The sequence below is a fragment of the Solanum stenotomum genome, chromosome 5 (assembly GCF_019186545.1).
Source record: "Solanum stenotomum isolate F172 chromosome 5, ASM1918654v1, whole genome shotgun sequence".
NCBI lineage: Eukaryota > Viridiplantae > Streptophyta > Magnoliopsida > Solanales > Solanaceae > Solanum > Solanum stenotomum.
In genome coordinates this window covers 32,710,396-32,730,647 of record NC_064286.1, presented here as the reverse complement: position 1 = coordinate 32,730,647, position 20,252 = coordinate 32,710,396, and the positions used below count along the sequence as shown (strand labels likewise).

Here is a 20,252-nt window from a genome sequence, read left to right as displayed (position 1 = left end):
TTCTAGACCGATGAGAAAGATGAACATGTTGAGTTGAGGTATTGACAAGTAAGTATAAGTTCATCTGTACTATGGATTAATAGTAGTACGTAACTTAGACTTGAACTTGCTTGGGCTGGATAACCATGCTAACATTCGAGGACGAATGTTCTTAAGGGGGGAGGATGTAACACCCCATATTACGCGTATGCTAGTTCTATTCATATGATACTTAACATAGCCTTATCATATAGGTGAGGGACCATGTCTCTTATATCACTAGTGTTGGTTAAAGTAGCTTGGAAGGTGATGTGATGTCTTGCACGTTTCAGCATGTGTACTCAAAGTTAACCCCAACTAAACTATTTAAACTCGAGATAATAAGGTGGTAATTGAGTTTAATGTTCAAATTTACGTGCTAAGCTAAGGCAAAAGGGATTAACATTTAAAGAATGGAATAAAATGGTGAGTTGTTTTCTGGCGCGTTTCACAAATTTAATTAAAATTGTTGATGATTAGAATTTTACCATAAGGATCTCACGCATGAATTCTTCTGGTGCTGCAAACATAAAATATAAGTTATGAATTCATTTGACAGGTAAATTAAATTGCAGGAAATAGTCCAAATGGCATGTAAAGGCATTACCTTTACTTCCCGTGAAAAGGTTGAACTGTCCAATGGCCTGTCTAAGAAACATTTCAACTCCACTTACAATGAGTGCTCCAGCAGCCTCAGCGTCTTCCAGTAGAGTAGTCTTTCATGGTGTATATACAGCATCAAACACCACTACATAATCCTTTAAGCGAGTTAATTTGAAGTGTTTGAGATAGATACCTCAGGCACAGGTATCCTATCTTTATTTGGATCCATTCCTATAGGTGTTGCATTCGCAAGGATTGCACCCTTCTCTGACTGAAAAGAAGCTAAATTTTCAAATGGGAGAGCTTCACCACTAACTGCAGCAGCAAGAGCCTTTGCTCTATCAAAATCAATGTCAAAAATCACAATTCGAGCTCCCCTGCTCTTGGCTCCGAATGCAAGAGCACTTCCTGCACCCACCAGCACAACATTTTCCTAGCGAGTGAACAAGGAAGTAAAGCTGCTCCATTTACTATGAAGATGCACCAGTTAAACCTTTAATTAGATAAGTGACAACACACTGAACAAAATGGTCTAATACCTTTCAAAGCATCCTCAATGGCTGTTATAGAAGCCTCACAATCTGTGTTATAACCAATTAACTTCCCATCGCAAGGCCTCCGTATGATAGTATTTACAACCCCTATGGACTAATGGAACATCACAAAGGTATATTATATTAGGTTGAGAAAGCAGAAACTTGATGTAACTCATGATTGTGCTTGACATATCAAAAAAGTCTCTTGACATGAACGCAAAACTATTTTTTTTAAGTAAGCTTTGAACTGCGAGAGAGAGAAATCCTGGAAAAAGAAGTCAAAAAGATCTCTCTTGCCGGTTCCTTCCCATGCAAACCCTAAGCTAGTCGAAACTGTAACAAACATATTTTTGAGCTGTCAGGAGTCTCCTCGATCTCTGAATATACATCCAAGATCATATAATGTTTTGATGATTGACAATCTATGTACGAGGAAGAATGAAGTACAAGAACCAAATTCTTAACAGATCTCCAAATGGAACTCTGTTTCTGCATAAAAAACATAAAGATAAACAAAGATTGGGATACGAAAGAACAAAGACTCCGGACAGACAATCCTACAAGTATGTATGTCTCTGTCCCACACAATTGTCTAGGCACTCATTGTGGAAAAATTGGACACTTGCTAGATACGTGCACAGCAAGATTCGGAGCAATCGAAAGAAACATGCAATATCTTGAGCAAAGGAGTGATCCAGACAAAAGGATAAGGGAACAGGTCCCTCAGATTAGGATAACTACCAGACAAGCAGACCTAGCAGTGGAAAAAAGCATTGGTAGTTCTGGAAAACTTGTCTAATAATGATAAGGATGAGACAACAACCAATTCTTTCTAGACAAAGAAAAAGAATCATAAAAAATTGTTTCATTAATAGCTGACTCTGGCTCGGAGACTAATGACAACATTGACAAGGTTCAGTTTCAAAGCTCAAGGATAAGATTCACACATGCCTAGAGATTGTGACTTTTACTGTTATTTAGTGCCTTCCAAGAAATTGATAAATGAAGTTGATGATCTGAAGAACCAGGTTCTTACATTAGAGAAGGAAAAGACGAGGTTAAAACTTGAAGATCCTATGGATGCACCCACTAAAGAAAAGGTTTGTGGTGAAGAACTCAAGAAGAACTGGGTGCTCAAAAAGAAGTTAAAAAGGAGCCAGAAATAAGCTGAAAAAGGCTCTCAAATGGACCAGGTACTCAAGCATGTTGACATCTTTACATGAGAAGACAACAATTATAGAAAATGAGTGGAATATAAAGAGGCCAGAATTGAGCCAATTCTGGAAAGCAAACATGAAGATGAGAAAAAGAAAGAAGAACCTGATTTCTCACATAAAGGAACCCAAGCCAGTCTGGGTTCCTATGACTCCTCTTTGAGTAAAAGAAAGGGGCCAAGGTAGGCAGAAGCAAGACCATGTGTGGAGGTCTTAACACATGAAAAAGAAAAGAGAAATATATCCTCCTACTGAAAGCCCATGAAGAGGGAGGTTGGGGCACATAAAAGGAAGATTCCCACTCCCAGAAGATGAAGATAAGAAGACCTTCAGAAGAAGAAATGTCACGGATCTATGATAGAAGAAACATGTTCTGAGGTGCATCAGAACCAAAGAACCTGGTTCTCTGATGGTCTGGGCACAAATTAAGAAGAGTTAGCACCAATATGGTTCTACAATTGTCAAAGATCCAGACAAGATGAGAATTAAGAAAAGTTGCAGAAGATAAGAGCCAATATCCATTCAAACAGATGGCTATAGATTTATAGCATGAATTTCTTGAGAACAATGATAAAGGAACTGGTTCTCTAATCAGGAACAAAGCTCCCTCCCAGCTTGCATTCAAGCAAATGTAAATCAAAGGTGCCTATGGAGATTTTGCGAATTCAAAATCCCTACAGATGATGAGTTGTGGAGAATGGGCATTGCAGTTGTGTCTAGGTGTTGGTGTTGCAGACAGACACAACTGTGTTTCCGACAGGTACATTTGCTAAAGAAGTATGGAAGGTATTCACATCTGCAGCAGGTTTGCATTTGAACCTGGTTCAAATTCATGAGGTAATTAAGGCATGGTGGGATGCGGACTTCTCCCTTAAGCTTAAACCTCTCTTTAAAGTTGTACCAACATTGATAGCATGCGAACAATGGAATAGAAGAAACACATAGAAGTATGGGGGAAGAGTAAGCTTCAACAGAGTGGTGCGTCAGACCAATAACAATTTATTCTCTCTAGCAAAGGTGAGCTATCCATGGTTACATACGATCCCATATCTATGGCCTGATATGATCAAATGTTTGGAAGAATATAAACCTATGTTGGTTACAATTAAAGTAACATGGAAGTCAGGCAACGTGCTCACGAAGGATGGTGCAAATGCAACACTGATGGAGTTTCAAGAGGTAACCCTGGGCCTAATTCACTTGGCTTCTATTTGAGGGACAGTCAAGAAAATTTAATATATGACAAGTCCAGGAAATTGAAAGATGCAACAAATGTGGTGGCTGAAGCTAGAGCATACTGGATGGTCTTACATATTGAGTAGAACAGGTGTTGCAACCGTTGATATTGGAAACTGACTCGCTAATATTGAAGAAGATGATGAATGGAAGCAAGGAACCACCCTGGTGTATAGTGGTAGAGGTAGACAAGATCTATGTGATCATACAACATATCTTTAGATAAGGCAGTACACTAGCAAATTTTTCTACTAACATTGCTTTTGATTTTGCAGGTGAAGTCAGTTTTAATTCCCTCTCTGAATTGCCAAGTGTAGGAATGACCGAGTGAGAATTTTAAACCTAGACAAGGCATATATTCTTAATCCTAGGATCTAGACAATACAAAGGAGAGCATCCGATGGATAATAGATTTACACATAAGCTGTTTATTACCTGTTATTGACAGATCTTCAATGTGTGGTATTAGCTTGGTTTAATCTATTGAAAGTTTATCAGTACATAGTAATGTTGAATCCAACAGATACCAAGAAACAAGAATCAAGAAGGAGCAGCATACACAAGAAGCAGAAGACAGAAGAACAATGTAGAGGGACTTATCAGAACTGATTTTGCAGTTGATTACAGAATTGTTGACAAAATGGTTTTGGCTGTGAGATTCTGGTTTCACTTTTTGTTTGAGAGATTCTCAGTACGGCGTAAGTTTCATAGTACCTGGTGAGATCTTGGAGGTACTACAATATGATAATAGCCAAAGGAGAAAAGAACCACACGACCTAGAAAAGGCATACGACAAAGTCCAGAGGAAGGTTCTACGTTGATTCTTGGAGGCTAGAGGTGGACATATGGCATACACTAGGACGATTAAGGGCATGTATGATGAAGCCAAGAACCGGGTACGGAGAGTGGGAGGAGACTAGGACCACTTCCTAGTGGTGATGGGTTTGCAACAAGGATCAGCTCTTAGACCATTTTTGTTTGCCTTGGTGATGGATGAATTAACGTGACATATGCAAGGTGAGGCGCCTTGATGTATGTTGTTTTGCACATGACATAGTTCTGATTTACCACACTTACGATGGAGTTAACACTAGACCAGAGGTTTGGAGACAAATTCTGGAGTCTAAAGTGTACAGGATGAGCTGGACTAAGATTGAGTACATAGACCGTAAGTTTAGTAACATGACCAATGAGGCTGGCATGGAAGTGAGTCTTGACACCTAGGCCATTTACAAAAGAGGAAGTTTCAAATATCTCGGGTACAATCCAAGGTAATGGGAAAATTGATTAGGATGTAACACATTGTATTGTTGCAGGGTGGATGAAATAGAGGGTCACACCCGGAGTCTTGTATGATAAGAAGGTTTCACCGAGACTTAAAGGTAAGTTCTACAAAGTGGTGGTTAGATCAACTATGTTATATGAGTCGGAGTGTTGACCAATCAAGAACTCCTATGTTCAGAGGTTGAAAATCTCAAATATGAGAATGTTAAGATAGATGTGTAAACATACCTGGAGAGAGAGAATTAGAAACGAGGATATGTGAGACAAGGTGGGAGTGTCCCCGGTAGACACAAGATGAGGAAGGCAAGGCTAAGGTGGGTCATACATGTGAAGAGAAGGCGCACAGATGCTGCTGTTGGAAAAATATATATAATAGATGGGGAAAATATAATATCAAAATAATAATACAAGAATTAGGATAAATAGTACTATAATAATATTCTTAAGTAATATATATATGTATATATATTTATATAATACTTGAGTCATGCTAGGCACTGTCCTAAGAAACTATTTCAGTAGTGTAAAATGTTTCCCCATGATTAAACAAGCCTTCTCTAAATTAATTAGAGGATACAGGAATCAACAAAATATAAATACTACAAAATAAAGCAAGTCGAAAGGGGATATTTGAATTGGCTAAGTCTTACTCTTCACTTGGTTGTCTTTCCTCAAAACTCCATCAACTACTAATATAGAGGAGCATAGCATTGGAGGAAAACATATAAAGGGAGCATTACTTGGGGACAAAGTAGATTAATACTTGGAGATTAAGTTGATGGCATAAGCACATTAGTCATCAACTTAATGACATAAGTGCTTATGTCACAAATTAATAGTGTCCAAAATATGTCTTAAATTATTTTAAAATATCCAACAATCCCCCATATATTTTAAAATAATTTTGAAATAGAAAAACTCGACTTGCTTTATTTTATATGATCAAAATGTTATAGGTTTGGTGTCTTTCGGACTATGAACCAAACTTAGATCGATAAAATTTAACTTACAGAATTATTGGTGAAATATCAAATTTCTATGAACCAATTATTCTTATGTAAGTCAGTGATTCTTCAAATCACATTTTAATCCTCATATTATGTTGTTCAATGCGGTTTTGCGCCAATAAGCCATGCGCGTGCCTGTTTATTCATGAGAGCTTTAGAAACTAGGCCAAAGTCTCATAGGAGCGGCCACACTCCACTTCTCATATAGGTGAATTCATCAAGTGTATACTGCTTTAAATACACCATCCATAAGGACTATGAATTCATTAAGAGTTAATAACTCATCCCTCATAATTAGTAGCAGTTCAAGCACTCTTTATTAGTGCGCAGTGTCAATATCGACTTGTTATTACCCATATGAACCAACTTCATGGGATCTCCAATCACATAGATTGGGTTACCATCTCTATTGACAATCATATTGGCCTAAACCCCATCTCTTTTGAGGATTGAAGAATTAATTTTCTTCCCACAGGTTTAGTCAGTGAATGGGCCAAATTCAGTTCTAACTTCACATAATCAATGGAAATTACTCCATCTCTCAGCAGCTGCTTAACACATCATGTCTCAATTTCATGTGTCTGCTCTCATAATTGTAAGATTTATTGTTCGCGATAGCAATTGTGGCTTGACAATCACAGTGTATAAATACATGTCTACCATTTTAGTATAAGCACATTTATCCACTTCAATAGAAGAAAACCCGTCTTTCATCAAGACTTGATCAAATTTTTCATGCCACTGCTTAGGAGCTTGTTTAAGACCATAAAGAGATTTAACTAATTTACAAACTTTATTTTCTTGTCCAGAAATAATACATCCTTCAGGTTGAACCATATAAATTTCTTCTTCTAAATCACCATTTAAAAAAGATGTTTTTACATCCATTTGATGGATAAAAAGCTTATGAATTGATGCTAAGGCAATTAAAATCCGAATAGAAGAAATTCTAGTCACTGGTGCAAATATATCAAAATAATCAATATTTTATTTTTGAGAAAAACCTTTTGCTACTAACCGAGCTTTATATTTATCTATAGATCCATCAGGATTAAATTTTCTTTTGAAAATCCATTTACAACCAATAGGTTTTGCACCGGGAGGTAAATCAGTTAAAATCCATGTATTATTTTTCATAATTGAATCAATTTCAATTTTTATTGCCTCTTTCCAAAAATTTAGCATCAGAAGAAGATATAGCTTCAGATAATTTAATGGTTCACTGTCAACAAGAAAAGTTTGAAAATCATTTCCATAAGAAAAATATTCTTTCCTAGGCTTTTTACTCCTTCTTAGTTCTTCAATATTAGGAATAGACTCACTATTTCTTTCGGTAGGTACATGAGAAATTTTATCACATAGTGGAAAAATATGTTCAAAGAATTCACCATTTTTTGTCTCAATAATAGTATTGCAATCAAGCACATCACTTTTTAAAACAAGAAATCTATATGCAGCACTATGTTCAGCATATCCAATAAGCATACAATCAGTTGTTTTAGAACCTATTTTCCTCTTCTTAGGTTCAGGCAAGAGAACTTTAGCAAGACAACCCCACACTTTTAAATATTTTAAATTAGGCTTATAACCTTTCCACAATTCATAAGGTGTTTTGACAGTTCTTTTATGAGGAATTCTATTTTGTAAGTGGCATGCAGATAATATAGCTTCACCCCACAAATTATTAGGTGCATTAGAACTTATTAACATAGAGTTCATCATTTCTTTTAATGTTCTATTTTTCCTTTCAGCTACTCCATTAGATTTGGGAGAGTATGGTGGAGTTACTTCCTGAATAATTCCTTCTTTTTCACAAAAGGCATTTAAGGATAAATATTCTCCACCTCTATCTGATCTAATTCTTTTGATTTTTCTACTAAGTTGATTTTCAACTTCAGATTTATAAGAAATAAATGCATTAAAAGCATCATCTTTATTTCTAAGTAAATATAACTTAGTAAATCTAGAAAAATCATCAATAAAGGTCACATAATATCTTTTACCACCTCTAGTCATTGTTTGTTTTAAATCACCAAAATTAGTGTGAATTAGAGACAATAATTTAGTTTCTCTACTTACTGAAAACATGACTTTTAGTAATTTTAGCTTCAGCACATATCTCACATTTATTAATATTATTTGAATCTAAGTCAGATATCAAACCAAGTGATTGCATATTTTTTATAGAAGAGAGATTAACATGTCCTAATCTAGCATGCCATAAAGAAATAGATTCAATCATGTAAGCAAAAGTAGATGCTTTTTCATTCACAACATCACAAGCATTAAGTACAAAAAGTCCCTGGTTACAATAGCCTTTTCCCACAAACACATTATTTTTTGTTAATATGATCTTTTCAGATTCAAATGACACTTTCACTCCAGCTTTATTAATCAAGGCCACGAAAATCAGGTTTGCACGCATTATAGGAACATGTAGCACATCCATACGGGCTAATGTTTTTCCCAAAGTAAGTTTCAGGAGTACTTTACCCTTACCCAAGACTTTAGTAGTTCTTGAGTCTCCAAGGTATACTACTTCATTGTCCTCCCCTATTAATATATAGGAGGCAAATGCTTCTCGATTCATACAAATGTGCCGAGTAGGCCCAGAGTCTACTACCCATTCTTTTATATGTGCTACAATGTTTACTTGAGAAATGACAGCTGCATAATTTCATCTCCTTCAGCTAAATTAGCCTTGGGAGGATAACACTTTTCTTTGTCATTTTTTATTCTCCTCCTACATTGTGTGACATGATGACCTGGTTTTCCACGAGTAAAACAAGTGCCTTTCTTCTGCTTAAAATTGGGATTATAAGACTTGTAACCATTAGACTTATTAGCATACCTTTTGTTGTTACTCCTTTGGTCTTGTACTAAGTTTGCTTGCCGTGTTGATTCCTCTTCTTTGAATGACTCCTTTTTGTAGTTTGCTATACCATAAACTTCTGACAGAGTGACTGGAAAAGTAATAACTTTGGTAGCACCATCATAAATATTATCAGTAGTATTAAGACACATATTATTTGCCATAGTTTCTTAGATTGTTGGGAAAATATATATAATAGATGGGAAAAATATAATATCAAAATAATAATACAAGAATTAGGATAAATACTACTACAATAATATTCTTAAGTAATATATATGTATATATATATATTTATATAATACTTGAGTCGTGCTAGGCACTGTCCTAAGAAACTATTTTAGTAGTGTGAAATGTTTTTCCAGGATTAAACAAGCCTTCTCTAAATTAATTAGAGGATACATGAATCAACAAAATATAAATACTACAAAATAAAGCAAGTTGAAAAGGGATATTTGAATTGGCTAAGTCTTACTCTTCACTTGATTGTCTTTCCTCAAGGGAGCATTACTTGGGGACAAAGTAGATTAATATTTGGAAATTAAGTTGATGGCATAAGCACATTAGTCATCAACTTAATGACATAAGTGCTTATGTCACAAATTAATAGTGTCCAAAATATGCCTTAAATTATTTTAAAATATCCAACAGATGCCCCACTACTGAAAGAGAAAATAATTTTGGGGAACTTTGTAGTTTGTATTATCTTTGTGCAATAACAAGTAAAAGCCTATCCAGTTTGCCCCTTACCTTCCATAGAGAGACACTGCTGACAGCTCATATACAATGAACACACAAGGAAATTGATCTGTCCTTTTGTTTTCACATTACTTAAATTTCTGATAATTCCTCAAGAGCCTTCTATGATTAAACTCAAACTAGAATATTTGTCCATAATCAAGAAATATGCAAGTCTTTGCTGCAGCTGAATTTTCTCAAGTGTCATTACTGATATATAAGTTACGCTATAGTTTAACCTAGCACTAGAGTTCATAATAGTAGGAACATGTAAGGACTCTATGTCCAAGATCTCCTGACTAAAATTCAACAATAAGTGTGGTAATTTTCTTAGAAACTGATAGCTTAATTACCAGTGCATGACATACCTGAAACCAGCAAAGTCGGGACTTGAGTAGACCCTAAAGAACTCCTTAAGATCATCCACAAACATTGGAACATAAACTCCATTGTACCCCACATGTCTAAACGTAAGATTATGCAAAATAGGTCCTTTACTATGACCCACTGGTTTAGAAATGAGCCCAAAAACTTTAGTATCATTATCCATAAAATCAACTCCGTAGGCTTGTCTAAGGCTGGCAAGAGATCGAAGCCAGACCAGGCACTGCATTACCATCAAGAGATCCATATAATAGGACAGTACCGAATTTTGGGCCCAACAACTGACTTATGAGACCTCTTTCCCCAACAGAGTAGGCAATAAGCGGCACCTGCAGGCAGAAAACAATGATGGTAAGCAAACACTTTTTCCTTCTTTCCTTTTATTCTATGCGGATAAGCAGACAGTTTTTCGTTATGTGCAGTATGAATGAGATTAATACCTGACAATGTGAAAGCAAGTGAAACGTTTTCTCTAGTTCTGTAATGTCATTTGCATTTGTAACAATTTTGAGGATATCAGCCCCAGTAGATTGCATGGATGCAACAACTTGGCTGAGGTCTTCTTTTGAGGTCACATCATCCACAAAGCTTGATAAGAGCTTATGCCTTTTGGTGTTTTGATGATCTCCTCACAAGTGCAGGGACCTGGTCCTCTGCAGAGTATGCTTGTCCAGTGTCAAAGTGCGGTACAGCTGTAAAAGCTGTCTGCGTCAGAAGCTGCAGAGTACTTCACCAATCAGAAGCAAGGAGGTTGCTTGTACGTTTGGTAATAATTTTTTGTGGTATATACTAAACAAAAGACAACAATATCATCAATTCATTCAAAGAGAGAGTCTTTCAAGCTTCAAGAACAGCAAGGGACTTGATCAATTACTTCAAGAGCTTCTTGTACCAGCTGTTACTTTGATTGCTTGTAATAGTGCTTACATTGTAGGATTCGTTTTGTGAAAGAAACGTTTCAAACTTGTTTGAATCATTGTAAGAACTAGGTTAAGGGTAACTTAGGTTCTTACTCTAAAAGTCTATATTAATCGGTTAGGATTAGTATAGTGGGCGGTGTTGTATCCGCTTAGCAAAGTCTAAGTTATCTAAGGGTGATAGCTTAGTGGGTAGTGTTGTATCTGCTCTGGCTCATCTAAGTAATAGGAGGTATTGCTTAGAGTTGGGATTAGTAGGCTAATCTCGGTTTGTAAACTTGCTTTTACTTTTGCTTGGAGAAGATTAGTGAAAGAAGTTTGAAAAGTCCTGGCAGGCCAGGTCGTGGTTTTACTCCCTTGAGCAAGGAGGTTTCCACGTAAAGTTGTTGTGCAATCTTTACTTTCAGCACTTTGTTTATTTTCTGTTATTGTAACTGTGCTGAGGACCTGGTCCCATCTAGACAAGTGGACGCATACATTCCAACAAAACTGATGTAATTAGTTTACAACCACTACTCCAACTCGACTTTTCATTTTTTTTCAAAGTCACTAGCTATCTGCACAACAATACAATGAGTTAGAAGTCGGTAGTTTGGCCGGATAGTGAGGGAAATGTGGCAATTAAGATACATAGTTGCTACCATTATGAATCTAGAAAGACAAGACATACAAGAGAAGGAAGTTGGCATAATTACATACATAATGACACTTACTTTACTCATATTAATGCTCAACCACTGACATTAAAATAATACTCCCTAAATCCCAATTTATGTGACTTACTTTCCTTTTTAGTCAGTTCTCAAAAAAATGACATATTTTTATATTAAATAATAATTTAACTATAAAATGTTTATTTTACTCTTAATGAAATGATTTACAACCATACAAATTTTTATTATTTATTTTAGACCACAAATTTTAAAAGTTTTCATTTCTTTCTTAAATTTTGTGCTGAGTAAAACTATCTCACATAAAATGGGACGGAGGAAGTAAAGTACCTTGAGGTCCAAGTCAACATAATCAGCTCCCAATTCTTTAGCCAACCGAAGGACTTCCAACTGCTTGTGGGCATCACCTTCAAAGTCATTTCCTTCCCATATTGGCCTGAACATCAACATACATAATCACTTGTTAATGACCCGCCCCACTTGATCCTACGTGCTAAATATATAATATCTTTAATTTTACGTAATCAAGAGTATTACATCATTATTTTTTCTTTACTCAAAAAATAAATTAATAAAAATATGTTTTATCTATAAAATAAATAATTTCTAAAGAATGTGTCAAATTTTATTTAAAAAAACGCTTACTTTTTCGGAATTGAGAGAGTATTTTACATCAATAAATGGCTTTACGTCCTGTGCTCACAATTCACAGATAAATCCAAAAACTCCTAGTGACTTTTAAAAGTTTAGTCTTAAATAAAAAATTAATCTCAATAAATTATTGAAAAAAATAATTAAATAAGTTGAGTGATGTGAAAAGAATTCATAATTGAGTATTGAGATATTATCTCCAATTTTGGTGCATTCTAGTTTTCCTTTTTATTGAATTATAGATGCTTCCGTTTTTCCTTTCTCACTATTCTGACCTGAAAAGGGGATTTTTTTTTTTTAAAAAAAAAAAATTAATTAAAAGATGAATCTTGTTTGAGGTCCAATTCCCCTGCCATCAGAATATAATTTTATGTCTAACAATAGTGGTTCGTTATTGACTTAACATATCCCTTAAAAATTATAAATAATAAGATAATATTACTATTTTATTCTTTTATTTTATTAAATTTAATGCTTTGAGAAATGTATTAGATGATAACTAGCATTTACTAATAAGGGTAAAATAGACACATAAAGTAAATTCTCTCTTGATTTTCTAAACTGAACAACTATTGTTGGACAACTATTTATAATATACAATAAACAACTATTATTGGACAATATATATATATATATATATATATATATATATATATATGAACAAAAAGAAAAAAAAATTGACAAAGGAAGGGAAAAGTAAAAGAAGGCAGAAGAGGAGAATTTAATTTTCATTTATTTGGTTTAAGAGGAAATGGATACGGAAACATAATCTCCACTTTGTTTTCATTCTCATTTGTGATGCTTCGTCCCAACAAAAGCTTTCCTTTGTTAAAAATGAGAATTCCCACAAATCTCCCTATTTTTGGTGCTCACTAATTTTTTATTCTCAAAATTGATGCTCCCTAATTTTATTTTTAAAGCTATAAATAATTATATAAAGAATAGTTGAAAATATCTCTGATCGTAAATAGAATAAAAAATTATAAGACAAAAAAGAAATTCACAAAATATAAGTTCAGTTAACTTATGCCATTAGCATAAATTTAATGACATAAGTTATACTCTAGGATATAATTTCAACGGCACACATATGTCCCAAGATAAAAGAAATTATGTCAAAGCTACGAGAATGTTTGAAGATAAAAGAAGACACAAGTTATGCCCCAAGGTATAAATTTAGTGGCTCAAGTTATATTCAATTTATAAGTTACGTAAAAAAAAGGACATAAAGCCATCATTGGAGTTGTTCCGAATTTTTAAGAAAATATCTTAACTTTGCAACCGTCCTATTACCCCACTAAACAATTTTGAATAGATATTATATCATTTTTTAACCAGCCCCAAATTTTTTTAAAAAAAAATTATTTTAAGTTTTTTCTTTATCTTTTTTTTTTCTTTTTATTCCTTTCTCTCTCTCTTACTTTTTGACTTATTTTAATTTTGATTTCATCTTAAATTTCACTTCATCTTCCACCCCACTTTCAAGTGATCCATCTCTTCACTTTCTTTATTTTTCTTCATCTCCTACCCTCACCCCACCCCCACGTCAAGTTGAACCCCTCTCCTATTTTTTTCTTTTCTTTTTCTTCTTCTTCTCCAGTCAAATTTTTTATTTAGGTGATTTTTTTATAATAAAGAATTCATATTATTTTCTAGACTTTATTGAATTATGGATAACAAAATTAATTATTTTTCTAATAAATTTAAACTTTTTGAAGGTATTATCAATTACTCTTTTTTCATATAACTTCAAAATTAGGAATTATAATTTTAAATGGATCAATGAATTCCTCGAAAATTGAAAGAACTTGATTGAAATCGGATAAAAAAAACTATATGATACTTCCTAATCATCTCGAAATCTAATGGATTTATCAAATTGTTCGAAATGTAAGAAAATGTTTAGATAAAGTTTTAAAATTAAAGAGAGTAGAATTAATAGTAGTAAAACATGAATGTGAAGTTGTAGTAAAACTGGTGACATTGAAAGTGAGAAGGTTCAATGGAGATGACAATGAATTTTTTAAGAAAAAGAAGAAAGAAAGAGAAAAAATAAAAAAGAAAAAAAGTTAAAATAATAAGAAAAATAAGAAAATATATTTTATGATAAAATACTTGTCAAAATAAAATTCTATTAGTTATTTTAGGTTGTTTACTCTCTTTGAGAGAGTGCACACACTCCCGCTGTAAGGTGAACAAAAAATGATGTAATAATATCAATTCAAAATTGTTTAGTGGGTAATAGGACGCCCGCATAGTTAAGGTGTCTTTTTAAAAATTCGGGACAAGTTCAGGTGTCACTTTATCTCTTTTCTCCTTTTTTTTAAAACCACTATTTTCGATATTTTAAAGTAAGTGGTGCAAGCCGAATATTTTTGAGGTTTTTTTTTTTTTTTTTTCAGACATTTACAGAAAAAATAAAATTTAGCATTTTGTTAAAAATCATTATTTTCGAGATTTTTGAGCGTCACGCATCGCATTACCCCTCGCAAGGTGTCGCGCGGATGGAAGCTGGCCTCCCATGCGCCTTGAGCGCGCAACTGGCCTAAATATGAGTCTACGTTGACAAACGTCACGACAAGTGGTGGTCGAAACTCAACTCTCTTTGTTTTCAAGGCTACAACCCGTCAAGAGTCCATTTTTTCAGACATTTACGAAAAAAATAAATTTTGATTTCCTTTGAAAACCATTATTTTCTATATTTTGAAAGTCATTGACGCAAGCCAATTTTTTTAGGTGATTTTGATATTATTATTTTTATATTTTTCGGACATTTACTAAAAAAATAATTTTTTGATTTTTTGGACACTTACAAAAAACAATTTAATTTTTTTTTTTTGAAAACCTGTATTTTCAATATTTTAAAGTCATTGGTGCATGTCGAAAAAAATTTAAACTTGTTTTTATATTTTTTTTGATTTTTCTATTTTTGGGTCATTTACGAAAAAATAAATTTTTTCATTTTTTTTAAAAATCTTTATTTTCGATATTTTAAAAACTTAGTGCAAGTCAAATTTTTTTTTTGAGGTGTTTTTTTATTTTTTATATATTTTTCTTGATTATGTATTTTTTTTCGGACATTTACGAAAAAGATGAAATTTTGATTTTATTTTTTTGAAAACCATTATTTTGATATTTTAAAGTCATTGAGGCAAGCCAAAAATTTTTTTTAGGTGTTTTTGATATTTTAAAAATATTTTTATTAATTTTTATATTTTTCGTACATTTACAAAAAAAATATTTTTTTAATTTTTCCGGACATTTACAGAAAAAATTGATTTTTTTTCGCAAACCTACATTTTTGATATTTTAAGTCATTTTTCGGTCATTGACAAAAAAAAAATATTTTTGATCATGTTTTTGTATATTTTATATATTTTCTTGATTTTTATATTTTTCAGATATTTAGAAAAAATTAAATTTCATTATTTTTCTTGAAAACCATTATTTACAATATTTTAAAGTCATTGGTGCAAGTCAAAAAAATTTTGAAGTGATTTTGTATTTTCTTCATATTTTTCTTGATTTTTTATATTTCACGCATTTACGGAAAAAAATAAAATTTTAGTTTTTTTTAAACCATTATTTTTATATTTTCAAGTCAGTGGTGCAAGCCGAACACTTTTTTGATGTATTTTTTTTTATTTTTTAGACATTTACGGAAAAAAAATTGCATTTTAAAACCATTATTTTCGACATTTTTTAGCTTCACACATTGTGTCGCCCCTCACAAGGTATCGCGCGGGGTGGAAGCTGGCCTCTCGTGCGCCCTGAGCGCGCGACAGGCCTAAATGTGTGTCTACGTCGACAAACGTTGTGGCAAGTGGTGGTTGAAACTCAACTCTCATTGTTGTCGAGACTACAACCCGCAGAGAGTCCATATTTCCGGACATTTATGAAAAAAATAAAATTTTAATTTTTTTGAAAACCATTATTTTCAATATTTACGCAGGCCAAAATTTCTTTTAGGTGTTCTTGATGTTCTTTTATATTTTTCTTGATTTTATTATTTTTCGGACTTTTCAGAATGAAAAAAATGATATTTTTCGGACACTTAGATTTTCTTTTTTGAAAACCTATATTTTAAAGTCATTGGTGTGAGTCAAATTTTTTTTTAAGTTGTTTTTATATTTTTCGGTCATTTACGAAAAATATAAATGTTGATTTTGTTTTTAAAATCATTATTTTCGATATTTTAGAGTTATGGATGCAAGTCAAAAAAAAAATTGAGGTGTTTTTGTATTTTTAGATATTTATCTTTATTTTTATATTTTTCTGGATATTTACAAAAAAAAAATATAATTTTGACTTTTTCTTTGGAAATCATTATTTTTTATATTTTAAAATCATTGGTGCAAGTCGAATTTTTTGAGGTGTTTTTGTATTTTTTTTTTTATATTTTTCTTTATTTCTATATTTTCCGAAGTTTACGAAAATATAAAATTTTGATTTTTATGGACATTTACAAAAAAAAAAATAGAATTTTTTTTCTTAAACAAATATTTTTGATATTTTAAAGTCATTGGTGCGAGTCGAAATTTTTTTTAAGCTGCTTTTAACTTTTGTTTTGTTGATTTTAATATTTTTCTCCCATTTACGAAAAAAATAAAATTTTGATGTTTTTAAAAATCATCATTTTTGATAGTTTAAAATCATTGGTGCAAGTCAAATTTTTTTGAGGTGTTTTGTATTTTTTTTTATATATTTTGGACATTTACGTAAAAAATAAAATTTTGATTTTTTTTCGAAAAACCAATCTCTTATGTATTTTAAATTCATTGGTGCAATTTGATTTTTTTAAGGTGTTTTATATTTTCTTTTAAATATTTTGGTCATTTACGAAAAAATTAAAATTTTGATATTTTTTAAAAATCATTATTTTCGTTATTGTAAAGTAATTGATGCAAGTCAAAATTTTTTTAAAGGTGTTTTATATTTTTTTAATATACTTTTCTTGTTTTTTATATTTTCAATCAATTACGAAAAAAACTCAATTTTGACTTTTTTTATGAACCATTATTTTCGATATTTTAAAGTCATTTGTGCTAGTCGAATATTTTTTTTTGAAGGTGTTTTTATATTTTTTGGCTATTTACGAAAAAAATGAAAATTTGAATTTATTTTTCAAAAACTATTATTTTCAATATTTTAAAGTCATTGGTGCAAGTCATAAATCTTTTAAAGGTTTGTTATATTTTATTTTATTTTATATTTTTCGGTCATTTACGAAGAAAACAAAAATTTTGATTTTCTTGAAAACTATTATCTTCGATATTTTAAAGTTATTGGTGCAAGTCCAAAAATATTTTACAGGTGTTTTTATATTTTTTATATTTTTTCTTGTATTTCATATTTTTCGGCTATTTACGAAAAAAATTGATTTATTTTTTCAAAAACCATTATTTTTGAATTTTAAATTCTTTGGTGCAATTCGAATTTTTTAAAGTGGTTTTATAATTTTAATATTTTTCGTGATTCTTATATTTTTCGGTTATTTACGAAAATAAATAAATTTTTGATTTTTTTTTCGAAAACCATGAGGTGTTTTTATATTTTATGTATTTTTCTTGATTTTAATATTTTTCGTACATTTACAAAAAAACTAAAATTTTGATTTTATTTTTAAACCATAATTTTTTATATTTTAAGGTCCTTGGTGCATGCCGAATATTTTTTTGAGATGTTTTATATTTTTCTTGATATTTCTATTTTTAGACATTTACGAAAATTTTAATTTTTTGTACATTTTTAAAACCATTATTTTTTATATTTCTGAGCCACACACATCGCGTCACCCCCCGCAAGGTGTCGCGCGGGGAAGAAGATGGCCTCCCATGCGCCCTTAGCACACAACTGGCCGAAATGTGAGTCCACGTCAATAGACATTGCCACAAGTGGTGGTTGAAACTCAACTCTCTTTGTTGTCGGTAGGCGGTTTGGTTGAGCCAATTTTGTGAAAAATGACTTTTAATCCATTCAATTTTGAATTTTCTCCAATTTGCATAAAATTGTTTTTTCTTTTGTTGGTAAAATTTGATAAAACAAAATGATTTTTGAGTTTGAATAGATTGGTAATGCATATGTTAATGTCAATTTTAATATTAGATAATCAATTTTTTGAAAAACGTATTTTATCCCATTTAATTTTAAATTTCCCCCAATTTGGCATAGAATTTTTGTCCTTTTTAGTAAAAAACTAATTAAACAAAATGGATTTTGTGTTCGAAAAACATTGTTAATACATATGTGAATGTAAATTTTAATATTGGATAATGAATTTTAATAAGAGGTAGGTGACATCATCCAAGGCTTGCGCGCATCAACCATGCGACATAAAGTCTTTGAACGCAAATTGTGCCCAAAATCATTAGGCCAAAGGCATGTCTATCTAGCGCATCGGTCTTGGCCGAGGCCTAGGCGCATCGGCCAGGCAACATCGACCAAGGCCTGGGCGCATGTAACACCCAGTAAATTAGTAGACCATTTAGGGTTAAATTGAGGGATAGAGGCAAGACTTGGGCATGAACCAAGGCAAAGAGGTAAGAGCCAAGGCTGCCCTATGCTTCACATGGCACTGCCCTTGACCACGAGAGCCTAGACGAATCGTGGTGGCCACCACAAATTGTGGTGCCACCCATGGTTGGTGAGGTAGTGTGCTCCTTAAGGCTGCCTGTAATTGGCTCACCTTCACGAGCCACTTCATGACCAGTGGTGAAGACCACGACCCGTGAGAAGGCTCGTGAAGAAGCCTTAGAATAAGGGAGGCTAAGACACATTAGACAAGCCACTGCCCAAGGACCACGGGAAAGACCACGACTCGTGAGCCCTGTCATGGTGCATGGCACCATGGCTGCCTAGTGAGGGGTCGTTTAGTAAATTCCTTTTTAATTAGTTTTAAGTGGGGGTCATTTTGTATGGACTTTATTCACCAATATAAACTATTTTAAGTCATTAACCACCCTAACAACGTCATTAATTCCAAAACCCCAAAAGATCCCAAAGTTCATCTTCTCAAAAATCCTCTCTCTAGAAAACCCAAGAAGAAGAAAAAGAAGAAGAAGAGAGGGTCAAGATAGGTCAACTTCCTCCATTTATACAAGCTTTGTGAGGGCTTTACATTCAAGGTATGTTAGTTTATTCATCCATGGAGCCCTCTATATTTCCCCCAATTGTGAAGACAAAACCCAATTCTAGCTAGGGTTTCTTCCTATGTTGTAGGTAGTGTTGAGTATGATTCCAATTGAGTGGATTGATTTAGTATTTAATTATGATATAATGATGATATTATGTGTTTTCCATGGTTAATCCTAGTCTAATTGATGAAATTATAGTAATGTGGGTTTATCCATGAAAGGTGAAATTGAGGATTCATAGGTGATCTTCTAGAATTGATGACATGTATAGCAATTGATAAGAATAGAAGTATGTAAACATGAATTGAATTAGATTAAAGATTATATGATGGCTCTTGACTAAGTAATGAATGAGATTAAGACTTTATGATGAATTAAGACTAGAATTGCTTATAGATGAAGCTTGTGACTAGATTATCTTGTGATGTAGATATGTATGATGATGGTAAGAAGTAAAGATTTGAGAGTAAGGCTTGTAGACATGAATGATGATCACTAGGTCTTTTAGAGTAAACCTAATATGATGAACTATGGATGCTAAGGCTTTGAGAGTAAGATATATATGAGAATAGGAGGCTAATGAATATAATGGTGATGAAAGGTCTTTTCCTACCTAATCTACCTCATGAATGGTTGAATGCATAAAGGGATAGAATCACATGAGTTAGGAGGATATCCAATTCTAGTGCATGAACCCTAGGTGTGATTATTGGAAGTAAGCTTTGAACCTGAAGGAGGTGAAGTATGAGAATTATGCTTGTAGTAATTGAACTACTTGAATTATGAATATATCCATGTCTAATGTAGTCATTCTAGATATGTTGATTTGATATGATTAAGAATATATCCATGTCTAATGTAGTCATTCTAGATATGTTGATTTGATATGATTATGAATATATCCATGTCTAATGTAGTCATTCTAGATGTGATGATGTAATGAGCTTTGACCCTTAAAAAAGCAAGATATGATATTATGCATGTTTTA

General features: G+C 32.6%; 1 pseudogene; it reads right to left on the bottom strand.

Moving 5' to 3' along the window:
* Positions 1-494: 494 nt before the first annotated feature.
* LOC125863868 (bifunctional 3-dehydroquinate dehydratase/shikimate dehydrogenase, chloroplastic-like) lies at positions 495-18,979 on the bottom strand (annotated as a pseudogene).
* Between the last annotated feature and the right edge of the window lie 1,273 nt (positions 18,980-20,252).